Source organism: Ailuropoda melanoleuca, chromosome 5 (genome assembly GCF_002007445.2).
Source record: "Ailuropoda melanoleuca isolate Jingjing chromosome 5, ASM200744v2, whole genome shotgun sequence".
In the NCBI taxonomy this organism is placed as follows: domain Eukaryota; kingdom Metazoa; phylum Chordata; class Mammalia; order Carnivora; family Ursidae; genus Ailuropoda; species Ailuropoda melanoleuca.
Window position 1 is genome coordinate 117701036 of NC_048222.1, and position 15418 is coordinate 117716453.

A 15418-nucleotide genomic window follows, 5' to 3' on the forward strand; every position below is an offset into this window, starting at 1 on the left:
TGGATGGCTCAGTCAGTTAAGCATCTGACTCTTGATTTTGGCTCGGGTTGTAATCTAGGGGTTGTGAGATCGAGCCTGTGTCAGCATCTGTGCTGGGAGTGGAGCCTGCTTGAGAACCTCTCTTTCCCTCTTCCTCTGCCCTCCCCCCCCAAAAAAAAAAAAACAAAGATAGATCTACACCAGTTGATTTAGAGGGCTTTTCATAATTAATGAAATTATGGTAGTTTTATACCAATTTTTGTATAGTTAATATTGTTCTTAAATCTTTCTATACTTTCATATAAAGGTAATGCTTGCAAATTAAGGAAATACACAAGAATATATTTTAGGTAACTAACAGGTTAACTGATAGTAGGGATTGTGGGGAGGAAGGGAGGAGGCTAGTTAGACAAACTTGAAAAAAAAAAGGAGAGACTGAAAAAAATGGCACATATGATTATACATCATTGATGTATTTATCAGCGGAAAGTTTTTAAGTTATATGCATGAAAATATTTGGACAAAAGAATTTTAAGGACCATAAAAATTGTTTCTTTCATGGATAATTGGAATGCTTCTTTCTGATAATAAGCTGTGTAATTGATCTGCCTGATTTCTTACTTTTAGTTTCAGGAAACTCAAACTGCATACTAAATTGTAGTAATTCAATTACCTTTCATAGTTAATATGCTTTCTTCTTCATCATTTTATGTTATTAGCTTTCTTTTTATGTATGTTTAATATTAATAAGTATGCATAGGTGAGTAAAATATATATGCATATTTTTATAGATCCTTCTAAAAATGTATTCCTCGGTATCTACATGGCTCATTTTAACCACATCTAATGTTATAAAGACTGAAGAAAGTTATAATATTGAATAAGATTAAATTAAACATCTCAAAGATTGAGAATAGTGCCAATGTCTGTTACCATTTTTCAAGAGGAACAAATAAGAGATTACTTTTACTCTGCCAAAGATTTTTAAGGGGAGAAAGCTATAATTTCTAGGAACCGTAAGCATATTAAATAAGGATGTCATTAAAGACACTGGACTTTGTCACATTTGATCTGATAAGCTTCCATTATTACTTCCCTACCTCTGAAAATTAGATCTCTTTCTAAGCTGTGCAAAGCAATTTTTGAGGAGGACAAGATTGCTGCATCAATGCTCAACTTCTGTCTAAAAGACAATTATAAAAACCCATGGGACATGACGTTGAAAGAAAAGGATGTCCCCTCTCTTAGGAGGGCAAATAATAATAATCCAAATTTTATTTTACAAACTGAACTTCACGTATCAGCAAACAGAATGTGACTTACTGATTTCAACACTTCCAGAGATTAGAGGCACCATTCATTTTTTTCCCCCCTCAATTACTGTGTGTGCTCTGGCACTATCATTTACCTTGAGCCAAACATTTTTTTTCTCTCAGATTTTGAACAAGACTGAATTTTAAATAGTAAAATATTTTTGAATAACATGCATATTCTTTGAAGAAAAGTTTACTGCATTCTTATAACTGAAATTATGGATATTTAAGTATTTAATTGTGATTTTGGATGGACAAATGATAATTTAAAAGCATTAACTGTTTTTCACTACTGCACACAAACAATAGTTGAATATTTAATATTTAACAGAAGTCTGATTGATTTTTGAAGTTTATAAATATAATTTTGTGGTATTAGCTATTTAACAAAACTATTGTTTAGGTTGTCCTTAGAAATATTTTATGTCTAGGATTATATTCTTTGATTTTTTTTAAGTTTTTATATATATATGTATATATATACATATATATATATGTGTGTGTATATATATATACATATCTCATATAATTAGACCCAAATAAGCTAAGTACTTTGCCCACAATCACACAGATACCGGGGAGAAAAGAAAGTGTTCTAGGGTCCCAGCTGCCAATGGTCTCCTTTTTTGACCACCAGGATATTTCATGTTGCAATACGTATTTGTGCAAATCTGCAGTATTTAGTACTGTTCTGAAAGCTAAATAGTGCTTTGAGTATTATTATCTCTAAGTTTTGTGGTTTTGTGCTTTGTGTTTTTCTAAATTCTTTATTTTTTTACTTCCAAATTGTTATATATAATACACCTCTGAAAATCCCAAGTCAAGAAAGTTCCTGTTCAAGTTCTATGAGGGATAAAGGATCCTTTGTTTGGCGGTATGTGATATTGACCTTAGGCTTTGAGCAAGAGGGGATGCAATCTCTTTTCAGCCTACTGGATTTCCTTCCATATTTACCTGGCTTACCGATTATGTACTCTGAATGGACACCTGGCCGAAAAATTCTAGGCAAGTCAATGTTCTATGCCCCTGACATGGCAATTCACCCTCCAAATCTTATTTGTTCAGAAATAAAAAATAAATAAATAAATTATCCCCAGATCATTGGATCTTAACATACTGACACAGCTAAAACAAAAAAGGACAAAGGGAATAAATGCTAATATTCTAAAAAGATGCTCCACATAAGATTTAGACAATACTTTAAATTGAATAGTCAATGAATGGTAACAAGCAAAAGGTTTACTGAATTATATTTTACTTCATGTTGTATCTTTAATATGACTTTATCACAGGATTTAACAGATATGTAGATTTTTTTTTCAAACCAAGACAATAAAACACACACTGTTAAACCAGTGACTGATGGACTCATCATTTTGCCTTACCAAATTGTTTCATATTATACTTGACCCCATCTCAACACACACACACACACACACACACACACACACACACACACACACACTTAATGTGCTCCATGGAAGTCTTGAGAGTCAGGGCATGAAAGACAAATGAAGAACTCTGTTTCTTGAGTTCAGGGGAGACTTTAAAATCTATTAAACTACATTCACCCTTGAAGATGCTGTCCAATACATATTCTTCAAGATTTGAAAGAGAAGGTGATAGCATTTATTAAATCAGTTCACTGAGCACTGAGCAATGGCTTAAGGGAAGGTGAGCTTGACCTGAAAGACTGTAATAAATCCATGACCACTTTGTTTTCTGGATCAACCCTTCTTTGTGCTATTACTGTCATGTAATATGTTATTTCACAATGTGAAGGAATATAAAAAGATAACATTAATATCAAGAATTTTTCTAGATCCACTCCTGATACAAGAAACAAGAGAATTCAGTATATACCTATGTGTTTTGTAGTAGAAAATTCCAGTTACAACCTATGTACATGATGTAATGCAAAATCACTCATGTGTATAGTGTGACTGAAAACACCTAGTGTGTGAAATTCAGTCATCGCCTGCCATCCTATATATATGCTTAATCTATCTGGTGGTTAGCCATTATTTTCAGATTCAAAAGATATCAGAGACACTCTCTTCTGACGAAAGGGTAATGTCACTTGAATGTAAAGTGAATATGACATCTCTGGTTTTACATGGATATTTTATCTGACTGTTGCTGCTACCAAATTGTCAATATGACTTTTACTGATTTTGGTTTATAAGAAAAACATCATATGGTTTTTGTGTTTATCTTTAGTTAAGGAATAACTTTGAACTTGTTATAGTATTAAAAGTTCATATTAGATCAAACCACATTTTTATGAACCATTTTGTACTTATAAAGTGATTGTACTTTATAAATAAACTTCATAAACTTTCCTTATCCATAAGGAAAAGAAGACAGTAAGAGAAAGGTTATAGTTTGCTGAGCTGATAGATTAGCAGGACCCAACAGAGATCCCCTAAACACTAAACTTAACGCAGAAAAATAATTGCAAATACGTAAATCCATGAATCTGAGCCTGTCTGTATGCATCTTGCTTTTTATAAAATAAGATGGTTTTAGGGGCGCCTGGGTGGCACAGCGGTTAAGCGTCTGCCTTCAGCTCAGGGCGTGATCCTGGCGTTATGGGATCGAGCCCCACATCAGGCTCCTCCGCTATGAGCCTGCTTCTTCCTCTCCCACTCCCCCTGCTTGTGTTCCCTCTCTCGCTGGCTGTCTCTATCTCTGTCGAATAAATAAATAAAATCTTAAAAAAAAAAAAAAGATATGGCTATACTTTAAAAAAAAATAAAATAAAATAAAATAAGATGGTTTTAGAGTTAGGTAAACTAAATTGGAAATATTCTCTGCTAAGGTCTGAGAGGAGGCAGGGACTCTCATTGAAAACAAATGTTTTTGAATTGAGGGAGTTGAATTCGTTTGTTTACCATCCTAAAACATACTACTGGTAGAGCTCTAGTTTTAAAATTCTGAAATATTACTTTATGGTACACTTCCTCTGTTTTTTGCAGCATTCCAACAAAACATGACATTACTGATTGTTTGATGCCCCCTTGCATTTTTTGAATTTTGTAATTCCAATTAACAGTACTGATGTTACTTCCAATAACTATAAAAGCTATTGCTATTTTTTGGTAGCTGCAAATATCAAAAAGATTAGATTGGTGAATATTTAGTCGTCCTTTCACTTGATGCAGAACACACATTTTAAACTAAATTCTGCTAGAACAATGGAACCAGAACTTTGTGAAAGGCAACCTCTGTATACTCATATATGAGGCATATTAAGAGTGGTACATGGGCTTCCTAAATTTGAGGGGTCTGAATAAGCATTCATATGAATAAAGTGTTCTGTAGTTAAAAATGTTTTAAAAGTACCTTTTGAAATCAAGACTACATGAAATGATAATTGGATGTCTTAGTGTAATCTTCTGTTACTTTATCTCTATGCTGACAGGAAAACTGCAATTTGTAAGGTAGGTCAGCCATGTTACACCATATTGTTCCATGCTGTTCTTCAGCCAAAGGAAAAAGGATTCTCTCATGGCCAATTAGAATTAAAGACCATGGAATTACCAGAGTTTTGGATTTTGTTTTGTTTCTGTTGCTTTAAAGAAAGGAAAGAACTTCAGACATAGAGGTTAGGACCTAGGAGTTACCCGCAAAGTGGAAACTAGAATACCAATCCAATAACTTCCAACTCAGGGCACCACTGCCCCTTTTTTATATTGACTCATTCAGCCCTCCCAACTACCAATGAGGAAGTTGCTACTCTTAAACTCATTTTAGATATGAGGAAGCTGAGCAGTAAAGAGTTTAACTTGTTCAAGGTAATTCAACCAACTAATTATTGTAACTAGGACTCAAACTAAGGCCGTGTGGCTATAAATTATCTGATTTTACTGCAGTGTTGTGTGAAATAAAAATTAGAAATTAAAAATTTCATCAACATCAGTAACTGATTCAAAGATGCAAGGATATGGCAACAATAGTGAAAAGTAAAAGTCTCAAATATGAGGTGATGCAATGCCCTACTGAAATAACTGGGGTTACCATGGAGACATTAATTTTACTGTAAACACACACATGAGTTTTACATATATATGTACATATACACACATAAATGTTAAGCACACACATACACATATAAATGAAGAAATCGGAGTATCTTAAAGTACAACTGGTACAGGTCTTCTTAAACAGATGTCCTATTTTTTACAGGTTTCATTAAAATCTAAACTTTTTAGTACATGATTCGTTACGTTAGTTGTGATATAGCAAATTTATGTCACAGGAGACTTAACCTTTCAAAAGGAACTTAGAAATTTAAAGCAAGTAAATAATCACCTTAAAAATAATGTGAATCACTATAAAGTTTGGGCTTAATACTTCAAGCTCAGGGCAACTCTTCCTCCTCCTTTCTGGAAAATGAATGAGCAGGCACGGAATTTCATTTACGATTGCTGAATGCATATGCACACATACATATATAAGCAAACTGCAAGGTGGCAAAAGGTAATAAGGAAATCAAATCCTCTAGGTAACATAATAGGCTAAAATACGGTCTTTAAGAAACAGTCTCAGAGGAAAGCATATGATTTCATACTAAAAGAGCAGAGTCCATGCGATGCTTCTATTTGCCTGTTGAATGTAAGATCACTGATATTGTTGACGCCGCCTCCTTTCCCCCACCATCACCCCATCAAGTTTTGAATAGTTATTAGTGTTACTAGTAGTTTCTAATAACAAATAGTAGTTAATAGCAAAAGTAAATAATGTGTTTCCGAAAACAAAAACTAGCCTGTCATGATCTAACAATGAGCTTTTCACCATATGGCATTATTCATTAGAAAAACATGTTGAAAACCCAATCTCCCAATCCGTGTACAATCGGCATGGAATGTAAAGGCAAATACAATGAAAAAATTAAAGAACTCTCACTGTTGAAAATGAGGGAAGACCCTTCTTCTCCCTCTCCTTAGAGCATTTACTTTAGAAAACTGATAAATTCTTTCCGTTTGAAATGTGGGAATATCTTTTTAAAAGCTAAATAGCCTCTTACTACCTTTTACGAGAATGTCTTCCTCAAGGAGGTGGGAACTATCTCTTTGAAATGTAATCTTAAAGGAAGATATGCTCCAATCTGTCAGTCTCTGGTGGGGAAGAGCCTAACTTAGTAGGAGCCTTCCTTCAAGATGCTGACCTATCTCCTGTCATAGAGATGTGAGAAGTTTATTTCCCTTTGAATTAAGCCAATTAACAAACACAGATGGCCATGCCAAAGACCAGGTGAATCTAAGATGAACTCCCTGTGACAATCGGTGCTATGGAGACCTCTTACTTGAGGATTAGTTATTGTTTATCTTGAGAATGTAATGGGTCATGTCAGCATGGCTATGCAAAAGGATGAGACTTCTGTCTCTCTTTGCAATCTCTTATTGCATTGCCTCTGATGTATACAACATTCTGCTTTAATGCCTGTTTAATAATACAAATTGTTTTCCTTCTCTTCTACCTTTGTGGAAAGGTCTTCTGGTTTGGAAGGAGATTCTGTTTAGATTTTCCCAATAGGAGCCACCCTGTACAAAGGAAAAATTCACTGTTCCTTATTGCTATAGAGATCTTAAGTGTAAATTCAGTGGAATATAGTAGATGCAGCTGTAAGACTATATCTTATTCATGTTTCATTCCTTGATTGTATTCTCAACAAAAGCATTTTGCTGAGAAATATCAATTTTTATTGCACAGAATGTGGGCCTCCGATACTTTTTAAATGATCGATTTAAAGAAATACTTGTTTTGCACTGAACATTTGAATTAATATTGCTAAAACTGCTTCTCCATTTAAAATATATGAACTGGATTTCTAAAACAAAATAACAATAGCTTTCTTTCTCCTTCAACTTATTAGTCATATAACTTGTATTGTTTGATAGTTTAACCGTGATGTTAAAATACTGTTATATCTTTCCTGGGTCAAGACAGGGAGCACTGAAGCAGAGAAAGGAGAGAGAAGTTTCCACAAGCCAGCTATGCTCTGCTGCTCATTGCATTTGACATGCTTCATGATGAGTGAGGGATACATGAAGTACTATGTACAGCCTTACCGCAGCCAGATATAATGATATCAGGGAATATTTGAAAGCATAGCTTTCCAAGTGTGGAATCTATGAAACTAGATAATACAATTTTTAAAACCAAGATCAAAGTTTACTTTGCACTACACTGTTACCAATATTGATATTTATAAACTTTCAGTGAAAATATAGGGACTTGGAAGAAAAATTGTCTTTAACCTGACCTTAAATAAACATTGCAACACAACTCTGACACTATTATTTACTAAAATTACCAGATCAATTTAATCATGTTCTTCATTCAGATAAATTATGGAATTCATAAAATAATTAACAACCGAATTATGAAACTTGAGTGAGGTAATCAATCTATGAACTCTAACTTAGCATGGTGTAGTTAACTAATCATGAAACTTCTCTGACCTTCAAATTCCATAACTATGAAATCAGAAAGCTACTTTTCTTTCTTCTCCCTCATTTTTTTTTTGCTTGTTCATTTGTTTTTATTATTGTTTTCTTTTCCCTGGAAATCAAATGAGATGCCCTATGTAGAAGCAACTTGTAAAATTTCAAGTGCTATAAAAATATAGTTACTTATATTTACCCCATTTTCAAGTTGATTGTATGTAAATGCTAATACCCATCCTTTGTTTCCTGAGCAAGTACTTGAAAATCCTAGTATTCAGTAGTTCTAGGCTCTTTTTCAGAACTTCATTGGCTCTAAGAGTTTGACAGGATACTGACCGAAGAAAGATAAAGTCAGAATGGTCCGCAATTTTATTACTGCTGAAAGAATTTGCTTTAAAGTAGTTCAGGTTCCTTTTTTTGGATCTACAATCAAATGCCCTTCTTGTCTTTCCTCATTTCTCTATTCCTTTTATGTATTAAAAATCCTTGGATGTATTTCCTGATTAAATCGAAGGGTGTGCTCATATACATACATTTTACACATTAATGAAAGAGAGGACATCCTAGACATGAAACAGTGCAATTGTAATTAGAGATGGCCTTCTGATCCACTCCAGGAAATTGCTCAAGTCCATTTTATCCATGTAGAGTCGTATGGAGATGAAATTCATATATGTCATGTAAATCCTCAATAAGCATGAATGGAAACAAAGTATTTAAGTGTTCATCCAGGTAGGCGGTATTTTTGCCCACGCCTGTGGAGTGATGAGAAATCTAAGCAGTCCAGCTCAAAAATAACCTTTAACAATTGCTTCAGTGAATCTTTAGAAGATGTATCATTTTTATTTATACAGATGTTCATTCATCTTTTCCCAAAAGACATTGAGAAAAGTGACAGTAACAATACTTAAAAAAAAAAAAAAGGTGAAACAAAAATCAAAACAAAGTATCAGTGGAAGATATATAAAAGATATATACCACACTCACAGCCCATAAATGAGTATCTAATTGCTTGTTCAGCTTTGAAGCAGTCCAGAAAAAAGGGTGAAACATGGTCACTTACAGAACTGTCATCATCTGAGAGGAAAAAACATTAGTTCCTTGGGGGAAGTAAGCTATATCTTGCATACTTCTACTGAAAAAAAAAAAAAAACTTAAAATTTCACATGGGGCTCTATCTAAAGAGCCCAGAATGAGTTGTTTGTTTGTTTTTCCCTTTTCATATAGTCTTCATAAAGATAATGAAGTCACATCTTTCAAATGGCCAGATAGTATCACTTCTTTAGAGAACCGAAGAGCTTAATATTTAAAATAAAGCTCGCTAAGCTTATGTCTGCATGGTCTGGCTTTTAGGGATAGACAAAATCCCTAGAGGAGTGGCTAGATTGGATATCACCCAAACCATTTGACACAGATAAATTCTCTAATCCAGTATATTTATTGGAACTGAAGAACAATACTGAATAATGTATTCTCAGATGAGAACCTAGGGCACTGACTTTCTGCAATGCTGATGGAAGATTAATTCATATGCATTAAAAATCAGACAATGAATAAATATAATCAAGAATTTTTCAAGAATTGATGGCTAGTTCAATTTAGACTCATAGGTGGTACAAAGTGGTTGCTGAAGATTGTGTCAAGCTTTATTTTAAGTACACATTTCTTTTGTACATGCAAATTTAATCAGGTTAGCGTCAAAACTCCAGGGAAGTCATTTCGGTGTATGAGTATTTCTTCTTGATAACTCAGATTTCAAGATGCATGTTGTTATAATTTCCAAACAAAGGTGACCATATCTCTCTACTGAGGTTGTAATTCTTTTTATCACCAAAAGTATAGTACTTATGTAGTTATCAGATAAGAAATATTTAAAATAGTGCTTTTAAAAAATAACTATAAATTATAAGCATCAACTAAGAACAGATTATATCTAATTTATTAAAGTGTACTACAGGTCCTGCCTACTCCCAAAATAATGAGGAAGATATCTCTGAGATATGCAAGAGAGGTGTGATCCCAAAATTTAGAAATACAGCACTGTGGCAGAGTCCTCAGTCATAAAAAAAAATGAAATGTTGCCATTTGTAACAACATGGGTGGACCTAGAGGGTATTGGTGCTAAGTTAAATTAAGTCAGACACAGAAAGCTAAATTTACTCTGATTTTACTTATATGTGGAACCAAAAAAAAAAAAAAAAGACAAAGCGGAAAGAGACTCATAGATACAGGAAATAAACTGTTGATTACTAAAGGGGACAGTTAGGAGTTGGGTGAAATAGGTGAAGGGAGTGAAGAGGAACAAACTTCCGGTTGTAAAATAAGCAAGCCACTGGGTTGTAATGTACTGTATAGGATATATAGTCACTAATGTTGTAATAACTTCACGTGCTGACAGATGATAACTAGACTTGTGGGGACCATGAGTATGAAAATATTAAATCACTATGAAACTAATAGAATATTGTATGTCGATTACACTTCAGTAAGAAAATCACTACTTCCACTTCTTTCTAGATATTTCCCTGCCCCCCCCCACCTTAGGTGTGGCCATGTGATAGATGCCTCTCCCACACCAAACCCATAAGAAACATTTTCCCCTCATGAACCTCCATACTCGTTTCCCTCCCCCAGCTGGGAGTTGTTGCCGAGGGCATATATGGAGGAGTCGTATTGAAGGTGCAGTGTCTTTGACATCTTACTATCGAATTATTGTATTGAACTGTGCACTTCCCTAACCTGGATCTGCTTTGCTTTCAATACCTGAATGAGGAATAAAAATCTGTGGTTTGGAAACATTACATGTTTCAGGGTATACTTGTCACTAATGTGAGCTTGTTCAAGTCACTTAACATCCTGCACAAGAGAGATCTTAACTTGTACTTGTGAGGCAGTTCATTTCCTTGTATCTCAATGAATCTGTGAAAACTGGTCTTTAAATTTGTGTTCACATTTAGATTAGTTTAGTTGTAGCTTGTATGCCCAGGTTTTTGAACTCATCTCATCTCTCCTTATGCTCCAGCAACTCTCTTCTTTCTGTTCCTCCTCTATGTGCATGCGCATTTCTTTTTCTTTCTTTCTTTTTCTTTCTTTCTTTCTTTCTTTCTTTCTTTCTTTCTTTCTTTCTTTCTTTCTTTTTTTTCGTGCACGTTTTTGCTTTACAACTCCTGCACTTAGCTTTCTCTCTTCACTGTTCCCGTCTTGCCTTTCCTTTTTGCATGACCGACTTCTCATCTTTCATGTGTTAGCTCAAATGTCATCCTAAGAGCTTTTCTTGCTCACATGAATGTATAACACCTACCACTTGACTTCCCAATTATTGTGCTTAGCATTATCTGAATTTAGCTTCTTTATTGATTTTCTTTTTGGTTGGATGTGTATGAGTGTATACGTGCGTGTGTGTTTGTCTTGCCTCAAAATCTGGCCTCCGATATGACAGACATTGTCTTTTTTATTCCCCAACTTATCTACAGTGCCTCAGATACAAAATTTCTGGTATATAACAGAGTCTTATAAACATATTTTCAATTTAATACTAACACTGGCTGTTCAAAGATAGACCAATAGATAAAGAGTTGGATTGTTAAAGCCAATAGATGCTCAATGAATATTTCCAGTATAATGGCAGTTTATCTTCAAGTATTACTGAGCAAACTAATTTATTTACCATAGAGCTGTATTATATGGGGAGATAAGTAAATATTGACTATGGCTGAAATTCCATAAAAGTTTTATGGGTACCTATTTAACATTTCATAAAAATTGAAATAAATCTATAGTGCTTTACATACACCATAACCTCATAGTTAATGAAGAGTTTACTGCCTCTGAAGAAAGTAATTAAAAGGTGACTTATTCATTGATTTTCTTACAACATTCAATGAACTTTTAAACATAGCATTATCATATTTTGAAATTAATGGAAATACGAAAACCATGTTTAACTTTTTTAAAAATCAAACATGTCCTTTCTTTAAATCCAATCAAGTGCACCTTTAGAAAAATGGAGTTACATTTAATTGATATTATATACTTTTGCATAAATGGCTTATAGAATAAATGGCGATGCAGTTGTCGAACATAAAAACAATTTAAATCTGATTAATTTATAATTAATCTCTTCACATTCACTGTGGTTTGATTTAGATTATATTATTTTTAATACATACATTTTTAATTACAGAACATGTATTTAGAAAATCAATTAAATTTATTTTATTTAAGGAACATGTGTGTTAAGGATAAAATATTCTCAAAAGGTCAAAAATTATGAAGATAATTTCTCTTTAAAAGTGGAGGTAGTCATTGAATGTTTTCATTAGAGATAGGTTTTTGCAATAATAAAGGAAATCAAGAGCCACATACTTCAGTAACATGGCATATGTGGGAAGTATCATTTATCAACTTTCATATTTCTATTTACTCATATATGTATAGTTTTCTTTATTCTAATATTCAAAATAATATACTATATTTTTATCTTTTGAAATAATACTGGAAAAAAACAAATAAAAGACTTTTTTCTCTCCTCAAGGAAATTATAGTTTATTGAATAAAACCAATGAATAGACTGAATCACAGAACAACATACATGACTAATGAATAATATGGTATTTATGTTATTGAAGTTATAAATAATATGAAACAATAGATTCACTTTGGATAATTGAAAAAGATTGCAGAGGAATTTGGCATGACCCTGTCAATAAAAACTTAAGTCCCTGTTTGAGAATGAAAAATGTACTGGAGATATGTCCCCCTTTTAGAAGGGACAACACTAAATTAAGGAAAGCTATCATGAAGTACTCTTTTAAAAATTAGATCATCTTTGTTTATCAAGGAAAATTATTTAACTTCCTCCTGTGAGCTAAAAAAGGCATTTATTACATTATAGGAAAAACAGTTTAATCCATTTAAGAAACTTTCTTTATGACATTACATTGTATTAAACTCTTTTCTCTATCATAAAGGACACATTTTGCTATTTCTATTTCTGTGTTTACTTTCCATTCAATAGAAATGAATAAGAACTCGTGTTGTTGACTAGTTTTATTACAGAGATTGACTTGTCTAGATTGTAAACATTTATATTTTTATGAATGTCAGAGCTTGTAAAATAAATTTTAATAGTTGTGGAATGTCATAAACCATGAAAAATGCAGTAAATAGTGACAGTTTATAAATGTAAACATTGTTACTCACTTCAAGTATAAATGAACTTGAAATGATTTTTTTTTTAGATGTTAGCACCTTAAATTGAATTATTTTCTTACAGACATTATTAAAAACCCCAAAGTGATTTATGGCATTTAAAACAGCTGCCCTTTCCTACATTCCTTCTATACTGTTAAAAATAAATGGTCTTTGGGAAGTGTCAAAATCCAATTATGGATTTATGTTTGTTTAAGTGCTTACTTGTTTTCCAATAGCATCTTTCTACAAAAAGCTCATAGCATAAACTAAGGGGGAAATAGATATAATATTAAGAACAATCCAATCTTAAAAGCTTTGAAATGAATATGTTTAGCATGCAATGGTTGTATATTAAAGAAATATCTAAGTCCACCTTAATTTTTTTTTCTGAATTCATGCTAACAGTCTTCTATTTACTACTTAGAAACATCTTCAGTGAAGGGAGCTGACTGTTCCCTATAAGCTTGCAAATGGAGACATTAATTAAAGAATACGAATAGAACCCCGCATGTCAATAGTTTAGCCCCTCAACTCCCTTTCTTTCCAGAGCCTGAGTAACTCAACTGCCTTAGTAGGTATATATTGTCCCTAGTTTAGATAATGACCAGAAGATTTTAGCTTTAACCTCATCTTTTTTACAACTAATATTAATTCATTTGCGGATCATCTGACCATGACTGGGCAAAATTATATTAGTAAGTCTTCTACTTGTTTCTCCAGCCCCAGTCACCCATGGTGAATTTATTCTTGTAATTGGGAATTTGATTTGCATTCACTCATTTACATGACTAAAATGCATATTACCACGTAAGTCTCAGGATTGTGTCTTATACGTATTTTTTATTTCATACTTTCATAACCTTCCTATTTTGTACAGCTCACCGGTTAGACTGCTTTAATATCATCTTGATTTATACCAAGAACCATCATCTTACCCCAAAAGTAGCACTCCTGTCTAGGTTCCCAAGGTCTTAAAGATGAGAAACCCTCTACCTTCTTCAACAAAGGCTGCAGTACTTTTCTAGAAACTAGTGACCTATGGACTCTTTAGTTCAGACTATCTGCTTGACTTGATGTCACATTCATACGCTGTGTGTCCCAGAATCCCTACTGTAATGTGCTGTTAACTCTTTGAGATATCTTGTTGCTTTATGTTTGACTTCCCATAATAAATAAATTCTCTGAAAATTGACTAGAGCTCATGGCAACCATTAGACAATGCGCTTTTCTACCTCACTAAATGAAAAAATAAGTAAATGGAGATTATTTAATATGGAACAAAAGCAAAAATGAAACAAAACAATTTTTTTCTAAAAAAAAATTTACTCTCAGAAGCACTTGAATCTAATCTATCATTTCTATGATTAGAATTTGTGTGAAGTTCTCATATCCTCAAAACTAATCTGTCCCTAAATAACTGGCTAACCTCTCAAATCAGAAGCAATAACAATAGGATTTGGGCTAAAAACACAAAACAGCATATCAAGAATAAACATGTAATTTTTATTTAAAAATCATAGTTCAGAAGTTGTTTTATGCTCTAAACCTAACAAAGACTTTATTTATGTACTCTAATTATTCTTTTAAAATGCATATAAAATTTTGAAGTGGAATCATTAAAAACAAACAACCCTGTCTTTGAGAGATCCAATTAGTAAATATTAAAATAAAATAATTCACTAAACCAGCGGCTCATAAAAGCAAGAATTATAATGATGGCACAAATTATTTTCAAGAGCCAAGTAAATTTTTATATGTCACATATAAGACACTGGCTGTTGGGAAACAGATGGAAAATTTATGTGTGTTGAAGAAGAATTGATTGTTCTTTTATGAATCTTATAGCTGGATATCTTCCCAATCTCTCTTATTTTTCTAATAATGTACGTTTTGAGTTTTCCTACCACAGCTCATCACATTTCTCTGGAAAAATTATATTCCTTTTATGTCCTTTCTAATCTTTATCCATTAATTTATTCTCCTTGTTTATTATGCTAACTAGTAATACCAGTACAATGATAAAAATAAGCTGTGATTGTAAGAATCTTTATATCACTCCTATTTTAAAAGAATTTTCCCAAGATTTCCCAGTTTTTCAAGATTGATGTTATATAATAAACTTCGTAGGCAATCTTTTATTTTTTTTAAGATTTATTTCTTTATTTTAGAGACAGAGAGAGAGAGAGAGACAGAGAGAATAGGCATGAAGCTCGGAAGGAAAAGGAGAGAGAATCTCAAGCAAATTCCATGCTGAGTGCAGGGCCCACCATGGAAATGGCTCTCAAGACCCCGAAATCAGGACTTGAGGCAAAACCAAGAGTCGGGCACTTAACCGACTGTGCTACCCAGGCACCCCTGTAGGAAATCTTCAAAGTACTACTGGACTCACTGTACATACTATTTTCTGTTTTTATAAGTTTTCTTTTAATTATGAAGACATCAGATGTTGATGATATTTATTCTGAATCTGTCATGTGCACC